This window comes from Primulina tabacum, chromosome 2, assembly GCF_025594145.1.
Source record: "Primulina tabacum isolate GXHZ01 chromosome 2, ASM2559414v2, whole genome shotgun sequence".
Classification (NCBI taxonomy): domain Eukaryota; kingdom Viridiplantae; phylum Streptophyta; class Magnoliopsida; order Lamiales; family Gesneriaceae; genus Primulina; species Primulina tabacum.
The window spans coordinates 11,581,006-11,603,064 of NC_134551.1; the positions used below are offsets into that span (position 1 = coordinate 11,581,006).

The 22,059-nt window shown below is 37.1% G+C and overlaps 1 long non-coding RNA gene across 1 annotated transcript in view; it reads right to left on the reverse strand.

The window, feature by feature from the left end:
- Window positions 1-17,547: 17,547 nt before the first annotated feature.
- The window catches only part of LOC142537392 (uncharacterized), a 100,357-nt gene continuing 95,845 nt past the window's right edge, over window positions 17,548-22,059 (reverse strand). The window contains exon 3 of the long non-coding RNA XR_012818541.1: window positions 17,548-17,559. This is a non-coding gene — a long non-coding RNA (uncharacterized LOC142537392). The remainder of the gene's footprint in view (window positions 17,560-22,059) is intronic.

The following is a 22,059-nucleotide window of genomic DNA, read 5'->3' on the forward strand; positions in this document are numbered from 1 at the left end:
GCATCAAATAAATCACACTAAAATATCAATAAATCTCTTTCTTCTATAATGTTTACCTTTTTTCATAATAAAATGTATCGAAAGAAGCGTACTATACTTTTTAAACAACTATGATTGAGTTCCAAATAAATTCATTATCATTATTTTAGGTAATGGGATATCATTCTGTGTTTGTTTTGTGGTTTTGAGTGTGTGTTTCTTCTTAGTGTGTTTTCGTGTGCTTCTTAGTGTTGTAAAAATACTTCTCTCATTTACACAGTCCCAATAAACACACTCACATACACACTATTATCAAGGTTTAAATTTCCTGCTCACATCTGTAAAACATAATCAAACACATTTCAGAAGCCACTTTCAAATCTTTCAAGTTGTAAATAGTAGCAAATACCATTTTATTCCATTTACAAATTCCATTTACAAATGCAAACACCAGTACACCATTTACAAATGCACAATCAATACATAATATACATTCATCAGTAGAATGACAAATTCAACTTGAATTTGAGTAGCTTTAGGAACCCATGATTCATGAAGTTCTTAAACAATACATAAAAAAAAAGGAAGAAGCTATTTTCAGAATTATTTCGTCAACGAAACCGCAACGTTACCTCTTAATTCTCAGGTTTCGAATTCCCGATGCAGCCGTAATCACCAATTGAAGTCAACAGCACCGCAACCTGAAAATAAACAACCGCACTCAACAATTGAATCCGTTCTCTTCACTGGCAGTCGGCAGAGCAAAAAAGCCACAAGAGTGCAAGACCTAAGCTCTTCAAAAAATTTTAAGCCCATTTTCTTAATGGGGTGAGAATATATTTATTATTTTTGTTAAATGGGCCACTGGGCTAAATTACATTTGGACCAAATTTTATATATTAAAATAATTTGAATTTTTTGGGCCACCCGGGCTGTAGCCCAGGTGACCCAAACTCTCCCTCTGCCCTTGGTAGACCAGAAGGATTTGTGCCGATAATCTGGTCACTTCGGCTTCTACTTCCAATTGTGAGAGCTTTTATTTTAGAAATAATAAAAAATTGTTTGAATATGTTTATTACCTTTAAGTTTTAGTGATTGGAAAAATAAATAACATCAAGTTGTTTCATGATCTATATGATCTCTTTGATGTAAACCAGATTTTTATATTGCTGGATATATTCAGGCATTTCAATCCATTTAGGAGTTCAAGCGGTTATGTCAAAAAATCAAACCGACGTACTTATTGAACTCTAGCTACAATAGATCATCTAACAAAACTGTCGGTCCAAAAATCAATTGTAGTACAAAGATTCAAACCGTCTTACTCCAACCATATTACAAACGGAAAGTTTTGAACATTTCAATGAGGATGTTGCAAGTCATTCAAACAAATGCTGCAAATGAAAAAATCACACAGTATCCCACCAAGCCCCGAAGTGACAGAAAGTAACTTATTTGGAATAGCATGGACTTAAAATGGAAAAAGCAAGAATAACATTAAAGAGCATTTAATGATATGTACGTTGATTGAAAAAATCTTTTCCATATTGTCAGGAAGTAGTACAGATGACCGTTGAAAAACAAATCCTACTGTGGAAGCTTTTCAACTATAAATAAGCAGAACATTCAAAGTGAAGAACGCCCCAAACTCTGAACATTCAAGTATAACGGCCGCTAAATTAACAAAATCTACAGTATGTATATTTTCAAATCGTTTGAGCATACTTAAAAACTTAAATTGCAGACTCCTCAACCAAAGCACAAGCTTACCAAATTAATTCAGATCTTCAAAGCTCAACATGTGCTACTTCAACCAAGTCAAGCCATTAACAAAGCTGACAGTTGGGTCATTGTTACTTATTGTGTTGTCTGGTGAACCAATAGTTCTTAAACATCCAGGTTTTGTAAAGTGATCACTAAGAGTTTTAATTTAGATAGTCTGATAAGTCCTAACTGAAGCAAGCTATTACAAAATATTTTAAAATCAAAGTCTTTTAGTGAAAACTTTCCTTAGTAGAAGAAGGAATGATATAGGAGTTTTATTTCCGAACATTCATAAAAATATTGTTCATTTACTTATGCACATTTATCCAGATTCAAGTTTTTTTTTTTATTGTTTCTTGTTTAAATACCAACCATCTCTTTATCTCTAGCCAAACTTGACTTTTTTTGCACCTATTCTATTTTAAAGTGATTCGGTAAAGCAATTCGTTCAAGAATAGTTCATAACATCTTAAAAAAACTGTTAAGAACAATTTAAATTTTTTTAAAAAAATTAAAAGAGTTTATTGACTCATCCATATAAATTCTTACTTGATCTTAACAAGTGGTATCATAGCGAGTTTTTTCTTCAACTCTGATAACTGCACTTTCAAATGAAATGTTTAACAAGATTGTCATGTTTTCGATGGAAGAATATGACGACTGAAAAATCCGAATGCTAACTCATATAGCTACCCAAGATGATGACGTGTAGTATATCATCACAGACGGTCCAATGAATATTTTAAAAGCAACTGTAGTCATTGCAGTATCTGATGGTGTTCCAAAGATAGTGGAGAAGCATCGGTCTGAGTAGACAACTGAGAAAAAGAAGAAAACCAACCTCGACAATTTGGCCAAATATATCTTGTACAAAACTTTAGATAAATATATGTTTAACAAAATTAAAAAATTTTCCAGAGCTAAAGAGATTTGTGAGAAGTTGACCCAACTCTGTGAGGGCAATGACCAAGACCAAGGAGAAAAAGCTAACTGTTGTCATCCAGAAGTTCTACAATGCCAAAATGAAGTCCAACAAAACTCTAAATGAGTTTGATGAATGGTTTAGCTTTATCATTATTGAACTTTATTCTTTAGGTAAAAAATATTCTAGCCGTGAAATTTTTTTGAAAGTAATGAGAGCGCTTCCCAAAGAATGTGATGCAAATACAGTGCTCATGATGAAATTCAAAGACCTAAACAAACTAGAGTTGCATGATTTGTTTGTTGACCTTAAAATTACAAATTTGAGATAGGAATTAGGACAGAAAAAGAGTCATCCACTCCTCAACCCTCAAAAGCTCTGACCACCACAACATCAACTCCCACAATTAATGAAGAAGCCTTCAGGAGAAAAACTGCTGACCATAAAAGCAATGAGACTATTTCTTTATTTGTTACGAAATTTGGGAAATTCGTGAAAAAGATTCGGTCCAAATTCAATTCTTATCGTTAAAAAGATTAAGTTAATTAAAATTAAGCTTACTTTAATCGTGGGAAACAAGGTCATTTAATTGCATATTGCAATAGACAATAGACCAAATAAGGTTGAAAAAAAAAACCATTTGAGAGACGACAGTTGATAAGTGCAATTTGTGCACTTAAATTATCCTTATAATTCGTATAGATTGTTAGTTTCTTGGGCGGAATTATGCGTCTTTTGTTATTTTTTATGTGCTTCCTGGAATCTAGGTGAAGCTACTATATGGGCGTAAAACGGAGTGAAAATGGCGCTTAGAAGAAAATGGTGAAAATGGCCCTTCTCTGAAGACAGCAAGACCCGCTCATATGCGCGAGTCAGAGGCGCGCATATGCGCGCGAGATTACCAAAGACAAAGCAAAACAGAAAGGCCCGCGCATATGCGTCGGTCTAGGTCGCGCATATGCGTGCAAGAAAGAGTCCAGATGCACAAACCAGAGAAGCGCGCGCATATGCGCCAGTCACGGGCGCGCATATGCGCGGCGCGAAGGAATTTCAGATGCACACACAGACTGACCCGCGCATTCGCGGAGCAAGGGCACGCATATGCGCGCGACGCGTTTTCCAGATTCTTTAGGTTTCGTCGTGGGCTTTAAAAAGATGAAAAAGGAGAATTAAGAAAAAAAGCCGACATAGCAGACATAAAAGAGTGAAAAAGTCAGAGCCAACGGAGGACAGAACGCGAAGAACGGAGATAGAAGATGCTTAGTCCGGACAAGGAGACGCACTTTCATCTCTCTTCAACACGTTTCCAATTCGATTCTTTACCTTTACGTTTTTAATTATTACAAACAAGTTTTGTGTAATCTAGATTCGAGTATGAACTAATTTTATTTTCCAGAGATTGACGTAGTCGTGGTCGAACCTATGTTATTGACGTTTTGAATTTTCATTGAATTAATTCATCGTGTTTATTTGTGATTTCTTGTCGTTAATGCTTTTGGACTACTGGCCATAATTCGATTGATCAAATAATTAAGATCTAACACTCGAGAGAGGGGATTGAAATTAGGACATGGGAAATTACATCGTCAGGAGTTTATAACGTGCAACAGACATATAACTCTGATGAATCCATAAAAAGAACCTTGTTTGCATATATTATATGTTACGTGATTTTAAATAGACATATTAAAATCAGTAATAGATAGTACAGTTCTATTTATCACTTGAAAAAGAAAATAAAAAAATTGTGAGTTCTTGGTTAATAAACATGATGCAATTTAATAATATGTTAGTCAATTTTAATTTAGTATAGGGGAGACCAGACGAAATCATATTTCTAGATTGATCTGCTCATTGAATTTCAACTGCGTGTGCTAAGAATTACTAGGATTCGTTAATTGTAGTGAATTGACTATGAACTATCTCTTTGATTTTTCTAAATAAAGTTGAACTATGTCACTTATGGTACTTGATATACAGTTTTAAATATTTATTTCTCGTGTGATCGATATCTGTACTCAAACCAGTACTAATGACACCATAACTTTGCGATAGTAAAAATACGCAACAAATTTTTGACGGCGTTGCCGGGGAGTAAATTATTTAATTTCATATTAATATCGTTACTAAGTAGTCTTGACTTTAATTTAGAATTTATTTTATTTATTTATTTGTTAATTTATAATCTTTTCTGTTTTGCAGTGCATGCGAAAATATCAAACTCCCGACTTGCTGATTTTTGATCCAGAAATCGAAAGAACTGCCAGGAGATTAAGGAAAGCAAGAAGAGAGGAAATTAAAGCAATGGCTGAGAACATAGATAATCAGAACGAACTCCCGAGAGAAGTGCCAATCCGAGAACATTTTCGCCTAGTCATCAATGCTCACTATTTTGGAATAGCTCGCGGAACCATTGCTGCTAATAACTTCGAGCTAAAGTCCGCACTCATCAACATGGTTCAACAGAACCAGTTTGGAGGAGCAGCCACTACGGATCCCCATATTCACCTCAGAACTTTTCTGGAGATCACGAACACGGTAAAAATTAACGGTATTTCTGACGAAATTATTAGACGGCGTCTGTTTTTGTTTTCTCTCAGGGATCAAGCAAGAAGTGTGCTCCAATCTCTACGTCTGGGAAGTATTACTACATGGGCAGATTTGGTTACGAAGTTTCTGTCAAAGTATTTTACTCCTGCCAAATCTGCTCAGCCGAAAATAGAGATCACCAATTTTAGGCAGAGGGAACTCGAGGTGTTATATGAGGCTTGGGAGCGATAGAAAGAATTACTCAGGAAGTGTCTGAATCATGGATATGCAGATTGTGTGCAGATTGAGTTGTTTTACAATGGTTTAGATGGGCCAACTAGAGTGAATGTGGATGCAGCTGCCGGAGGTACTATTTTCTCCAAAACACCTGATGAGGCCTATGAATTGCTTGAATAGATGACCATTAACAATTACGAGTGGCCAAGTAAGAGATCTGGATCAAGGAAACCTGCTGGAGTGTATGCCGTAGACCCGATCACATCACTTACTGCACAGGTCTCGGCATTGACCACACATATTGCAGCGATGAACAAGGCAGGCCAATCTACCTCTGATGTAGCACTGGTGACTGCCGAAGAAGAGCCTGTTGTGGAGGAAGCTCAATACATCAATAACAATTGTGGCTATGGAGGATATCGAGGTAACCCTCCCCTTAATACTTATCATCCAGGTTTGAGGAATCATGAGAATTTCTCTTATGCGAACAACAAGAACGTCTTGAACCCTCCACCGGGGTTCAATACACAGAAGGGTGAAGGGAAGCCGTCTTTTGAGGATCTAGTTGGGACGTTTGTGGCTGAGTCTGGGAAAATAATGACTAGAACTGAGTCTCGTCTTGATAGCATGGAGACACACATGGGAAATATGGGTGCCACAATGAAATCTTTGGAAACACAGATTGGGCAACTAGCGAATGCTTTGAAAGATCAGAATAGAGGACAGTTCCCAAGCAATACAGAGGTAAATCCTAGGGAGCAATGCAAAGCTGTCACACTGAGGAGTGGCAAGGAAATTGGAGTCCCAGACCCTACTGAAGAGAATGTAGAGATTCATGTTGAAGAAGATGATGAAAAGGGTGTAAGTGTCGGGAAAGAGAAAGTAGAGAAACCCAAGAAATTGCTTGAACAGCAGCCTTTACCAAAGGTAAATCTTCCATATCCACAGAGGTTCAAGAAGAAAGGGTTAGATGATTAGTTTGCAAAGTTCCTAGCGATATTCAAGAAAATACACATTAACATCCCATTTGCCGATGTATTTTAACAAATGCCCAATTACGCTAAGTTCATCAAGGATATGATGTCCAAGAAGAGGAAACTTCGGGAATTTGAGACTGTGAAGCTGACCGAAGAGTGCAGTGCCATACTTCAAAGGAAGTTACCACAAAAACTCAAAGATCCAGGGAGTTTTACTATTCCTTGTGTTATTGGTGGTTCTAGAGTAAATAGAGCTTTATGTGATTTAGGTGTCAATATTAATTTAATGCCTTTTTCTATTTACAGGACCTTGGAGCTTGGCGAGGTGAAGCCTAGCACTATTACTTTGCAGCTAGCGGACAGATCACTTACATATCCACGAGGGATAGTAGAGGATGTGCTGGTAAAGGTAGACAAATTCATATTTCCTGCTGATTTTGTTATTCTAGATATGGAAGAGGACCAGGAGACTCCGCTTATCTTTGGAAGGCCGTTCTTTGCCACCGGAAAAGCCTTGATTTTTGTGCACAAAGGTGATCTCACACTGAGAGTAGGTGGAGATGAAGTGGTGTTCAACATCTACAACACAGTCAGAGGACCAAATGAGATAAGTACTTGTAATAGTATTGATATCATTGATTCATGTGTATCTCATGTTAGTGCAGGTAGGATGACGAAAGACTCCTTGGAGAGATGCTTATTGCAATCAGCTTCTACTGTGGGTGAAGACGACTGAGATATACGATAAGAGTTACTTGCTCTCAATGTGCTGCCTAAAGTAAAGGTTGATGCCCAGCACGAAGAGTTACTTGAAGATACGAGTAAAGAGGTACCAAAAGCATCTCCTGAATTGAAGGAATTACCGAGTCACTTGTGCTATGCATTCTTAGACGAGAGTTCATCCTATCCGGTAATTATATCTTCTGCTCTTACTATTGATGAGAAAGATAGGCTGTTGAGAGTGTTGTGTGAGTTTAAATCTGCTTTGGGATGGACAATTTCTGATATAAAGGGGATTAGCCCTACTATTTGTATGCATAAAATCTTGATGCAAGAATCATATTCTCCTTATGTTGATCATCAGAGGAGGCTTAATCCAGCCATGAAAGAAGTGGTGAGAGCTGAGGTATTAAAATTGTTAAATGCTGGTGTTATTTATGCTATATCTAATAGTTCTTGGGTTTCACCAGTGCAAGTAGTGCCTAAGAAAGGGGGTATGACTGTGGTGAGGAATGAGAGGAATGAATTAATTTCAACTCGTCCAGTGACTGGTTGGCGAGTGTGCATAGATTACAGGAAATTGAATGAAGCAACGAGGAAAGATCACTTTCCCTCCCCTTTATTGACCAGATGCTTGATAGGGTAGGTGGTTATCATTATTATTGCTTTCTAGATGGTTATTCAGGTTACAATCAAATTTTCATAGCACCTGAGGATCAAGAGAAGACTACCTTCACTTGCCCCTACGGTACATTTGCTTTCAGGAGAATGCCATTTGGACTTTGCAATGCACCTACTACGTTTCAGAGGTGTGTGATGGCCATATTTTCTGATATGGTGGAGGAAATCATGGAAGTTTTCATGGATGATATATCTGTATTTGGTTCATCATTTGATCACTGTTTGCAGAATCTGACCCTTGTTTTGCATAGATGTCAGGCAAAGAATCTGGTTTTGAATTGGGAGAAATGTCACTTCATGGTCCATGAAGGTATTGTGCTTGGGCACAAGATTTCGGCTAGAGGAATGGAAGTGGCCATAGCCAAATTCGTGGCAATTGAAAATCTCCCACCGCAGAATAATGTGAAAGTGATCAGAAGTTTCTTTGGATATGCCGAGTTTTATCGTCGCTATATTAAAGATTTCTCTAAAATTACTAGACCTTTATGTAATTTGTTAGGGAAAGATTCTACATTTATTTTTGACGATGATTGTTTGTAGGAATTTAACAGGATCAAGACCGCGCTGATTTCTGCACCCATCATGATAGTGCCAGACTGGAAGGAGCCCTTCGAGCTCATGTGCGATGCTAGCGACTATGTTGTGGGAGCAGTATTGGGACAAAGGCGAGATAAGATGTTCAAAGCTATCTACTATGCAAGTCGCACACTTAATGCAGCCCAACAGAATTACACAACCACTGAGAAAGAGATGCTAGCAGTGGTGTTTGCATTCAACAAGTTCAGAACATATCTCATTGGCACTAATGTAACTGTTTTCACTGACCATGCATCTCTTCGTTTCTTGTTTGCCAAAAGGGATGCAAAGCCTAGGTTGATACGATGGATACTCCTCCTTCAAGAATTTGACTTTAAAGTCAAGGACAAGAAAGGCTGTGAGAACCAGGTGGCAGATCACTTGTCATGCCTAGAGCTGGAAGAGAGAACTGAAGGCGGAGCTATCAATGAGTCGTTCCCAGACGAACAACTCTTCAAGGTACATGTTACACATCCTTGGTTTGCAGATATAGCTAATTTTCTTGCTGCAGGTGAATTACCACGAGATTTAACTTATCACCAAAAGAAGAAATTCCTTCATGATGCCAAGTTTTTATCTGTGGGACGATCCCTTCGTGTTCAAGAGATGCGTTGAAAAGATAATTAAACGATGTGTAGCAGAGGAAGAAGCAGGTACGATCCTAGAGCAGTGTCATTCCTCACCCTACGGTGGACACTTTGGAGCATGTAGAACAGTAGCTAAGATATTACAGTCAGGTTTCTATTGGCCTAATCTGTTTAAAGACATTTATACTTTAGTCAAGTCATGTGATAAATGCCAAAGAGTTGGCAATATTTCTAGACGCCACGAGTTACCAATAACAAATATTTTGGAAGTGGAACTTTTTGATGTCTGGGGTATTGATTTTATGGGTCCATTCCCATCCTCTTTTGGTCAATCTTATATTTTACTTGCTGTTGACTATGTTTCTAAATGGGTGGAAGCAATTGCCACCAGTACTAATGATGCTCGAGTTGTTGTTAAGTTTGTCCACATGAACATCTTTACAAGATTTGGAATGCCTAGAACCATAATCAGTGATGAAGGTACACATTTCTGTAACAAAATTTTTAACTCGCTGTTGGCTAAGTATGATGTGAAGCACAGGGTAACACTGGCATACCACCCACAAGCTAATGGGCAAGCAGAAATATCCAACCAGGAGATCAAACAGATCTTAGAAAAAACAGTGAAGACAAACAAGAAGGATTGGACGATTAACCTAGATGATGATTTATGGGCGTACAAGACTGCATAAAAAAAACCTATCAGGATGTCGCCTTATAGGTTGGTCTTTGGGAAAGATTGTTATCTACCCTTGGAACTGGAGCACAGGGCCTTTTGGGCTGTAAAAAAGCTGAATTTTGATATGGGGGCATCTGGCGAGCAACGACTGTTGCAATTGAACGAGATGGAAGAATCCAGGAATGATGCATACGAGAATGAAAATATATACAAAGAGAAGACCAAGAGATGACATGACAAACAGATTCTTCGACGAGACTTCGAGCCAGGACAACAAGTCTTATTGTTCAATTCTCGAGTGAGGTTGTTTCCTGGTAAGTCAAAATCACGATGGTCTGGACCATTCACAGTGGAAACAGTGCATCCATATGGGGCAATTGAGCTGAAATGCAACAACGGTCAGACATTTAAAGTAAATGGTCAAAGGGTCAAGCATTACTTTGGAAGTGAAGTGAGACACATAGACAACATTCCACTTGGAGAACCAAATTAGAAAGGAGAAAGTCAGGCTGATGACTATAAACCAAGTGCTGTGTGGGAGGCAACCCATAATTATCTTTAGCATTCGTTTTTTATTTTTATTTTATTTTAATACGTTATTTGTTAATTTTAATTTTTTTTATTCAAGTATTGATTTGAAGTGTTTTATTTTTGCATGTAGGTTTAAAAAAAAATTGAAAAATTGATGGACAGTGTGCTTCGCGCATATGCGCGATTTATTTTCGCGCACATGCGCGAAGCCCAACTCGGAAGGCAGAGGATGCCGCGCATATGTGCCACTCAGGGCGCGCATATGCACGATAAGACAAGGCGCATACACTCGGATGGCAGAGACCTTCGTGCATATGCGCGATATGATGACAAATGCTAGACAGTAACCTTCGCGCATATGCGCCACTTATGCGCGCGACCTAATTTAAGAACAAAAAAGCGAGAACCCTCTTCAGAAAACACAGCAGCCTCCCCTCTCTCAGAACAAAGCACAGCCGCCTCCCTTCTCACCGACAGCCAACTCCGTCATCTGAAAGCAGAACGCCGCCGTCGATCACTTCCACAACTTCCGATCACACTCCGATTTCTGGTCACTTTCTCGTGCAAGTAAGGTTTTTTCTTCAGCTTTTGTTCAAATCTTCCGAGTTTGGTTAGAATTGGTGTTCAATCTCTTTGGGGACTTTGTGAGATTATGAATTGGGTGTTCTAAACTAAAGTATTTTGTGAGTGGTTTTGTACGTTGCGTTGCTAACCGGATTAATTGGTGTGGTGAAATTATATTTGCTCTAACGTAAGTTTTGGGTCCGATTATCTGTGATTTTGGCTCTTCGGTTGGTTGAATTTAGTGTGTGGGTGTGGGTATTGCATTATTGTATTCCATGGCGCCGAAAAAGAAATCGAAAAAGGGTGCCTCTTCCTCCTCAAGTTTTGATTCGCATAGATTTTGGAATGAGGAAGCCCAACAAGTATATGAGAGCTCTATGACAAGGTCCATCATCCCGGAACGGGGATTTAATTTGTCAATTCCACGTGGGGTTATTGTGGAGGAACTGGAACGCAGAGGATGGGTTGAATTTGCACAACACCCTTTGGATGCCGTTATCTCGGTTGTATGAGAATTCTATGCAAATCTCCGGATTTGTCATGACGAGTCTGAAGTCTTGGTGCGAGGTAAATTGGTGTCGTTCGACTCTCGAACGATCAATATGATATGTCAGATGCCCAGCCTCGACCATGATGAGTACAGTGAATTTCTCGAAGCGGGTGTTGATTATACAAAGGTCATTCGGACCATATGTCAAGCCGACGCTGCCTGGAAAATGTGCTCGAGCGGGCCTATTTCTTTAAATAAATCCGACATGGGCCCTAACGCAAGTGCTTGGACATCCTTTGTATTGGCCCAGATTCTCCCGTCCTCGCAATATTACGATGTGACCAAAGACAAAGCTGCCCTGGTCTATGCTATTCTGATGGGAAGATATGTTGATTTGAAGAAAATCATCTATGGATCAATTCATCTATGGATCAATTATGAGAGCCGGCGCAGGGTTAGCCACAGTTGCTCTTCCATGTCCTCATATCGTTACCGAGCTATGCCGACAGGCCGACGTATCATGGGCCCCTGATGAACCAGTGCTAAAGCCGAAGGCCCCCATTGTTGCCTTCTTTGGAGCCGCCTCCTATGTTCCCCATGAGTTTCCGGCCGAAGAGGAGATCCCACAGCTTCCGCCACCACCACCACTTGCAGCAGCTAGATAGAGTAGGGGAGACAGATTTCGGCGGCTAGAAAATGAGATGCAAGACCAGAGGAGGTTATTGGTTGAGCAGCACCAGGTGCTGGATTCAATTCAGTTCCGCACCGACCATTTTATGGGATATATGATGGACTTCACTTCCGTGCTCTCTCAGTGGTTTCCACCTATAGGTCCAGAGGACCCGATGTTTCCCCAGCCACCTGTATGGCCACCCCAGTACCCCGGAGCTTCTTCACAGGCCCCACCCCAGCACATGGATGAGGATGAAGACGATGGTGACGGCAATTTGCTTGATTGTTTTAGTTTTTAATTCATTGTTAGTTATATTTGTTGTTAGTTATTTTCTGCACGCTAGCTTTATTTTTTTATTGCATGCTAGAATTGTTAGGAAAAGTCATGGATACGTCGTTGTGTGGCCAATGATGAAAATGAAATCGTGGTTTTAATGCATATATGTATTCATGATAACTTGGGAGTCACAAATATCTTTGCACGGTCATGTTTGTTGATATTATCAATGCTTAGAGACAATTTACATACTTGTGATGCTAAATAGACAATAGAGATCTGAATTTTAGTATTTCTCACATGACATTACATGACACATTTGCAAACACAGAGATGACATAGGCAATCTTTCTCAGTATCTTTGGACCTGTTTTCATTGTTATTATAGTTTGTTAACCCATTGAAATTCGAGTAGATTGAGATGCATGATTTTTCTTTGTGCACCTATATCTTATATCTGTTTTATTGAAACATGCATGTGATTGGTTTGCACGAGTTGACTAATGGATTGACGAAAATCTAGAACTTTCTTGAACAATTTTCGAGGCGAAATACGGATAATATGTGATATAGGAATGATTTAAGCAATCTTTGGAACCGTTTGAGCCTTTGAGCCTACCAAATCAACATGAAATATCCCTAGTGTCCTATTTTGAGCCTGCTAAAAATCAAGTGGAGTGTGTCGATGACATACAATTAGGCATCACTTGTATCTATTCTACATCCTACAACAACTACCTAATGAAGCTTATACACTTAGTGTCCTATCTAAATTTTGAGAGAAATAAGTTAATTGGTTTTGTAATGATTCAAATACTCCTTGAAAAGAATAAAAGAAAATTGAATGTGCAAAAAAAAAGGAGTTCAAAAAAGAGACAAAAAAGTGTGAGTCAAAAGTGGGGAAAAAGAAAATATATGGGAAATGAAGAATATGAATGAGAAGAAAACAATAAGTGGATGGTGAATGAAAAGAGAATGAAAATGAGTGAAATTGATGAAGTTCAAATATTTCTCTCAAATTTTGATCTCCATACATTTATTGTAGCTATGAGCTGTAGCCTAACGTTACAAGCCTACAAAGACCTATTAACCTTGTCACATTTATCCAATATACTAGTGGAGAAAAGTTGTTCAAGTCAAGCTTATGGATACCTGATAAACATGGTTTACGAGTATGGACTTTAATCATTTGCATGCAAGCATCTCATTGTGTGACTTCATCTTTGGTATACTTGTGTTGAATATCTTATGAACCAAATAATCACCAATAAAGTCCTTTGTGATCTGTGTAAGTAAATCTGTATGTTATTTAAGGGTGAGTTAAACTGAATTGAAAATCTCTTGAGTTTATAAGGCTAGTAAGTGTTGTGAATCTATTTGAGCAGTTGATTGGGTAAATGAGCATCGACATAGCACACACGCACGTGACTCTTGAGTAATCATGAATTACATAAAAATAGATGAGTCGGAGGCCAACATCACTTTTGCATATCCATGACTTTAGTTGTTAGCGTTAATTCTTCCGTGAAGCTTAGTTTTATTGTTATTTTTGCTCGGGACTAGCAAAAGTTCAAGTTTGAGGGGATTTGATAAGTGCAATTTGTGCACTTAAATTATCCTTATAATTCGTATAGATTGTTAGTTTTTTGGGCGGAATTATGCGTCTTTTGTTATTTTTGATGTGCTTGCAGGAATCTAGGTGAAGCTACTACATGGGCGTAAAAAGGAGCGAAAATGGCGCTTAGAAGAAAATGGTGAAAATGGCCCTTCTTTGAAGACATCAAGACCCGTGCATATTGATAAGCCCAAATGTTATAGAGATTTAGGGATTTTATTTGTGCTTATCTAGACTTTTTATCCCTAATTATGTGCTTAATTTAATTAATAATTGTAGATTTGAATAAAAAGTGAAAAGTGTTTAAATTGAGAGATAATATAAATTTACTAGATTTCAAAAAGAAAAAATATAAAAAAAAGGAAATAAAATATGTTTTATTCCTTGATGATATTGAAATCTTGAAAAATCTATGTAAATATTGATAAAGATCTTATCTCCACTTCTTTTTATTTGAGATGGGCCTTTAAAAAGATTTGGAGAAAGAGGCCCATGGAGGAGGATAAAAGAAGCGTACAAGGGGCTGCGCCGTAACGTACAGAAAAAAAGAAGGAGAGCAGAAGCACTGAAGACGGAAGGAAGGAGAGGAAGATCAGAACAAAAAGCTACTGTGAAGTAGCACCAGCGCGGAAGAAGAGCAGAAGCAGGAGGAATTCCTCACACATGCTACAAATTACGGAGAATCTCTTTCATTCCTTCTTAACTATGTTTTCTCCATTGACTTTAAACACTGATTTTGACTTTTATTTTAAGTTTATGGAGTAGATTTTTATAGACTAAGGCCACGATAGGGCCGAGACAGATTATTTTTGATGTTTTGAGTTTTATTAAATTAGATTATTTATTTTATTCATTGATTGATGTCGTTTATCACGTGTTCTTTTAATCTAACCAATTAAATAGAATATTTGTTGGTTAATCTAAAACCGGAAGGCGATAGATTAATATTTACTTCACACATCAATTAACACATGGTTAAATTGACTAGAAATAGTATTCGATTTCAGTGTGCGACTTTAGGTTGAAAAACTGGAATTTCACAGCAATCTAATGCGGTTGAATCTAATTAAATTCAGTTAGGAATAATTGGACTGTTAGATTTAATTAGGTTTATTAATTCGAGGAATCGTTTAATAAATAATTTTGGGAATTCCGTCGTGAATTAAATAATTAATTTAATGAATATGAATTGGACACGTAGATTATAAGTTGTCTCGGTACCGTTGTGCGCCTTAGTCGTTTTTAAATAATTTGAATTTTCTTCTAATTTAATAATTTGGATTTTTTTGCTTTAGTTAATTTATTTAAATTGTTTAATTTAGTTTTGATTAATCTATCTCCCATAATTTGAACTTTATTAGCCTAAATTAGGAAAAATAATTCATATTCTAGTAATTAAACATCGATCTCTGTGGGTACGATACCTGGACTCATCTCCAAATACTATTACTTGACCTAGTCCGCTTGCTAGATTTATTCCTAACCGAAATCGTCGGTCAAGTTTTTGGCGCCGTTGCCGGGGATTGAATTGTTTAATATTAGGATTTATTATTTTCTTGAGATTAGGTTTTTATTTAATTTTGTTGATTTTACGCATATTCGTACGTTTAAAGTTTGTTTATTTATTTTCAGGGATTATCTTACTGTGCATGAGCCGTGCTAAAGGAAGGACAGAATTGGAGCCATTTGATCCAGAGATTGAGAATACTTTTCGACGGAGACGTAGAGCACAAAGGGAGAAATCCTTAGACTTTGACGTAGAAGAACAATTAAAACAAGAGGAGAAAGTTGAAACAGCGGAGATTGAAGCAATGGAGAACGAGGAGGATGATCGCACTGTCTATGATATCACTAGACAAACCACTGGAGGTTATGGTTCTAGCATTACTCGCCCTACTGTGGAAGCAAATAATTTTGAGTTGAAACCATCCATCATTCAAATGATACAATATCAAGTGAGATTTGGAGGATCGCAGACCGAGGATCCTAATGCACATCTGGAGGGATTTCTATCTATCTGTGACACAATAAAATTCAATGGAGTGAGCACGGATGCCATAAGATTGAGACTATTCCATTTCTCTTTGCATGGTGAAGCAGCAGAATGGCTTAGAGATCTACCAGCTGGCTCTATTACTACATGGAATGGTTTGGTGGAAATGTTCATGAATCAATATTTTCCACCCACCAAGCTAGCACAACTGCGTATGGATATTTCATCTTTTCGCCAAAAGGATGGGGAGACATTACATACAGCTTGGGGAGGATTTAGAAAGATGTTGAGGAGGTGTCCTCAACATGGTTTCTCTTCATCTGAACAAGTTCAGATTTTCTATAATGGAGTAGATCCTTCTGTGCGTTCCATGCTAGATGCGGCAGCCAATGGTAGCTTATACAGGAAGACTCCACGAGTTGCACTTGAAATAATTTCAAATATGGCTGAAAATAGTGCGGGTTGGACATATATTAAACGAGAAAAGAAGGCTGGAGTTCTTGAAATGGATGTGTTGAATGCACTTACTGCTAAGATTGATGGGTTGGCCCATCAATTCTCTCAGCTGAAATCAAATCAAGCAAATCAGGTCCAAGGAATATTCATCGAGGAACAACCCATCTTTGATGAAGAAGCAGTGAATTTTGTGTGGAATCAATGGAGACATCAATCCAATCCATACAGTTCCACATACAATCCAGAATGGAAGAATCACCCTAATTTGTCTTGAAAGAATACGGAGAATTTCCTTAATTCAACACATATTCCTCCACTGCCCATTCCTCAACAAGTGAGACAACAAGGATTATTGGTACCTGCAGCACCTCCAGGATTCAAGCAAGAAGATCAAAGACCAATTTATGAGGATTTTATGATGAAACATGTTGTGGGAATGGAGACGAGACTGCAGAATCATGATGCTATCTTACGAAGGTTGGATGCTCAAATGGGTCAAATAGCCAATCAATTAGCAAATCGACCCCTTGGAACACTACCAAGTGATACTGAGAAAAATCCGAAAGGAGTGAATGCAGTGAGTACAGTGATCAAGGCCGGGGAAGAGGAACCAAAGAGGCAGAATTCTACAGATATAGAGGCAAATAATGATGGAGTAATGAAACCAAAAATGGAAGATGCTAAGGAACAGAACACTCAGACTACACGGAAGACAGGTAAGAAAGGTAAGGAATTTGATTCTAATGATAATATTGATATTAATACACTTCCTTTTCCTCAAAGAGCAAGGAAACTACAATTGGATCAACAATTTTCGAAATTTCTTGAAGTTTTTAAGAAATTGCACATAAATATTCCTTTTGTAGAGGCTTTGGCTAAAATGCCTTCTTATGCTAAATTCTTGAAAGATATTTTGACTAAAAAGAGGAAACTTGTTGATTTTGAAACTGTTAAGCTTTCTGAGGAATGTTCAGCTATTTTGCAAAATAAATTACCTCCAAAGCTTAAGGATCCAGGTAGTTTCTCCATTCCTTGCACTATAGGTAATTCTAATTTTAACAAAGCATTGTGTGATCTTGGTGCTAGCATAAATCTTATGCCTTATTCCTGCTTTGAGAAATTGGGGATTGGAGAAGTTAAACCAACCACTATTTCCCTTCAACTTGCTGATAGATCTATTAAATATCCTAGAGGGGTTATAGAGGATGTTTTGGTTAAGGTTGATAAATTTATATTTCCAGTTGACTTTGTTGTACTAGACATGGAGGAGGATCGTGAGATCCCTTTAATTTTAGGTCGTCCTTTCTTAGCTACTGGAAGAGCTCTCATAGATGTGCAAAAAGGTGAGTTAGTTTTGAGGTTGAATGATGAGAAGGTAACTTTTAATGTTTTTCGTAGTATGAAATATTTTGGATCTTCTGATTGTTATAGAATAGATGCTATTGATGATATTATTGAGTGTAGTGTGCAGTATATTTTGATTGAAGACCCATTGGAAAAGCTTTTGGTGAACCCAAAGTCCACGGAATCAGACAGAGAAGAGGTGGAGGAATGTATGAACTATTTGGAGGGATCAAAGCCTTTGCCAAGATCGTTGAATTCGAAGATTGGGGAGCTTGGACATATTCCAAAATCACTTAAACCTTCCATAGAAGAACCCCAATTCCTCCAACTCAAATCACTTTCTCCTCATTTAAAATATTTATTTTTGAAGGAAGAAGAATTCTTCGAGGAATTCCTATGTGAATATGAGGCAGAAGAGAAGTTGGAGGATGTAGAAGAACACAAGTCGAAGGATTTGAACTCATATATGGTCTTAACATATATTCCACCAGCAGATTATTTATTTTTATCAACGCAAACTCAAGAATATTACATCCTCTACGAGCTTTATCATAGATTATATTGTTCTTCCCCTAATAATCAGTCTTTGCCGAGTGTTGTTGGAGCGACGAGCGTGCAATGTCAATATCATGCCAAGCCTGAGGGCACATATAATCAAGACCCATATGTAATATTGTATGATATTTACTATGGGCGGAAGCCGCTATTTGATGGATGCTTCTCCGTGATCAAGCTATAGACAAAAAATTTAGCGCTTGCTGGGAGGCAACCCAGTGATTTATTTTATTTCGTTTCATTTTATTATTTTTTTTATTTTTTTACTTTTTCATTATATTAGGTTAATTCTCTGTGATTTTGGTGTGTGTAGGGAATATTGGAATAAAGGAATATGATTTAGATTCTGGAAAAGCTAAACTGTTGAAATAAAAGATTTCCAGCATTGAGGAATTCCACCATCCCCATGTTGTACTCCATGGATATTAAAGCACACTGCCAGGGAAGTGTTCTCTTACTATTCTACATCCAAATTCTATATCCTTTTTGAATGCCATGACACTGAGGACAGTGTAAATCTAAAGTGTGTGTGTGTGTGTGTGTGGGGGGGGGGGGGGGGGGGGGATGATTTGATTTGTGTTTGTTTCACGTCACCACACTTAGCATGTGCTTCAATGTGTAATCCTCGAGCATGAAATTTTTTTTTCTGGTTATTCTTTGAGAAACTGCACTTGTGATTACATGACACACTAATTGACTTTCTAGATTTTTGAGCACTCAAGAAATTACATCACACGTAGAATTGATTGAGATGAGCTGTAGTTGTAGCCGAAGGATTTGAGCACAAACTAGTTTTGTATGATGTTTTGAGACATCATCTATGCACTTTGAGTCATACTTATATGAATTAATTGTGAATTAGCAAGAGGTGAGCTCATGAAAAAAAAGAGAAATAAAAGAAATAATCTAGAACTTGTCTGATTATCTTTCGAGGCGAAAATACGGAGGAGAATGACTTAGGGATGATTTAGGCGATCCTTGGACCGTTTGAGCCTTTCGAGCCTACCTAATGCATCATTTATATCCCTAGTATCCCCTTTTGAGCCAAATAAATCGAATGGAGTGTGTCAAAGACATACAATTAGCCACCATTCGTATTCCTTCAAAATCCCACATCAACTACCCAATTTTAGCTCATCCAGTATTCCTCTGCCTTAATTTTGAGAGAAATAAACTCTTTAGCGCTTTAAAATTTTCAATAACTCTCGTGTGCTGATTGATAAGAAAAATTGGAGGAGTTTGAAAAAAAAAATTCATGAAGAATGAGAAAGGGATTGATGAAAAGATACATAATGAAAAAGAAAGGAAGGAGGAATATTGATGTGGTGATTGAAAAACCTAAAAGGGAATGTCGTTAAGGATTGAAAAAAAAAAAACTGAAGCAAAAGAGAAAAATAATGGGGGAAGATGAAAAAATTTGATGGAGGATGATGAATATCAATGGGGAGAATATAAGAGATGAAAGAGTGCGCTATATGATTAAATTTTTTATTTTCTCTCATTTTGAATATCCCTACCTTTATTGTAGCCGTGAGCCGTGGCCTAATGTTATAAGCTTAAAAAGGCCTATTGACCGGGTCATATTCCTCCAACATTTAGTGGAGAAAGGTATGAAAGACAAGCTTATGGAGAGTTTCTTAAAATAAAAAAAATTCAGAAAATATGAGCACTCCTTGAACTAAAACACCTTTGAGGAATATGAGTTTTGACTTCCACACTACACACGTCTCATTATCTTGATCTTTTCTAGTGAATGCTTGAGTTTTAAAGTTGCAACGAAAGTGAATTTTACGATTTTCAAAGTGTGATCTTTTGATTGTGTGTGACGGAATTTGGTATGTTGAAAAGTGTTGATTGTGTCATTTTGTGTGGTGAATCATTGAATATTCCTTCATAATATTTTTATTCTTTTGATTTGCTCGAGGACGAACAAAGGCTAACTGTGGGGGGGATTGATAAGCCCAAATGTTATAGAGATTTAGGGATTTTATTTGTGCTTATCTAGACTTTTTATCCCTAATTATGTGCTTAATTTAATTAATAATTGTAGATTTGAATAAAAAGTGAAAAGTGTTTAAATTGAGAGATAATATAAATTTACTAGATTTCAAAAAGAAAAAATATCAAAAAAAAAGGAAATAAAATATTTTTTATTCCTTGATGATATTGAAATCTTGAAAAATCTATGTAAATATTGATAAAGATCTTATCTCCACTTCTTTTTATTTGAGATGGGCCTTTAAAAAGATTTGGAGAAAGAGGCCCATGGAGGAGGATAAAAGAAGCGTACAAGGGGCTGCGCCGTAACGTACAGAAAAAAAAGAAGGAGAGCAGAAGCACTGAAGACGGAAGGAAGGAGAGGAAGATCAGAACAAAAAGCTACTGTGAAGTAGCACCAACGCGGAAGAAGAGCAGAAGCAGGAGGAATTCCTCACACATGCTACAAATTACAGAGAATCTCTTTCTTTCCTTCTTAACTATGTTTTCTCCATTGACTTTAAACACTGATTTTGACTTTTATTTTAAGTTTATGGAGTAGATTTTTATAGACTAAGGCCACGATAGGGCCGAGACAGATTATTTTTGATGTTTTGAGTTTTATTCAATTAGATTATTTATTTTATTCATTGATTGATGTCGTTTATCACGTGTTCTTTTAATCTGGCCAATTAAATAAAATATTTGTTGGTTAATCTAAAACCGAAAGGCGATATATTAATATTTACTTCACACATCAATTAACACAGGTTAAATTGACTAGAAATAGTATTCGATTTCAGTGTGCGACTTTAGGTTGAAAAAACTGAAATTTCACAGCAATCTAATGCGGTTGAATCTAATTAAATTCAGTTAGGAATAATTGGACTGTTAGATTTAATTAGGTTTATTAATTCGAGGAATCGTTTAATAAATAATTTTGGGAATTCCGTCATGAATTAAATAATTAATTTAATGAATATGAATTTGACACGTAGATTATAAGTTGTCTCGGTACCGTTGTGCGCCTTAGTCGTTTTTAAATAATTTGAATTTTCTTCTAATTTAATAATTTGGATTTTTTTTCTTTAGTTAATTTATTTAAATTGTTTAATTTAGTTTTGATTAATCTATCTCCCATAATTTGAACTTTATTAGCCTAAATTAGGAAAAATAATTCATATTCTAGTAATTAAACATCGATCTCTGTGGGTACGATACCTGGACTCATCTCCAAATACTATTACTTGACCTAGTCCGCTTGCTAGATTTATTCCTAACCGAAATCGTCGGTCACATATGCACGAGTCAGAGGCATGCACATGTGCATGAGATTACCGAAGACAAAGAAAAACATAAAGGCCCGCGCATATGCGCAGATCTAGGTCGCGCATATGTGTGCAAGAAAGAGTCCAGATGCACAAACCAGAGAAGCGAGCGCATATGCGCACGACGCGATTTCCAGATTCTTTAGGTTTCGTCTTGGGCTTTAAAAAGAAGAAAAATTAGAATTAAGAAAAAATCCGACATAGCAGACATAAAAGAGCGAAAAAGTCAGAGCCAACGGAGGACGGAACACGAAGAACGGAGATAGAAGACGCTTAGTCCAGACACGGAGACGCACTTTCATCTCTCTTCAACACGTTTCCAATTCGGTTCTTTACCTTTACGTTTTTAATGATTAAAAACATGTTTTGTTGTGATCTATATTCGAGTATGAACTAATTTTATTTTCTAGAGATTGACGTAGTCGTGGTCGAACATAAGTTAATGACGTTTTGAATTTTCATTGAATTAATTCATCGTGTTTATTTGTGATTTCTTGTCGTTAATGTTTTTGGATTACTGGTCATAATTCGATTGATCAAATAATTAAGATCTAACACTCGAGAGAGGGGATTGAAATTAGGACATGGGAAATTACATCGTCAGAA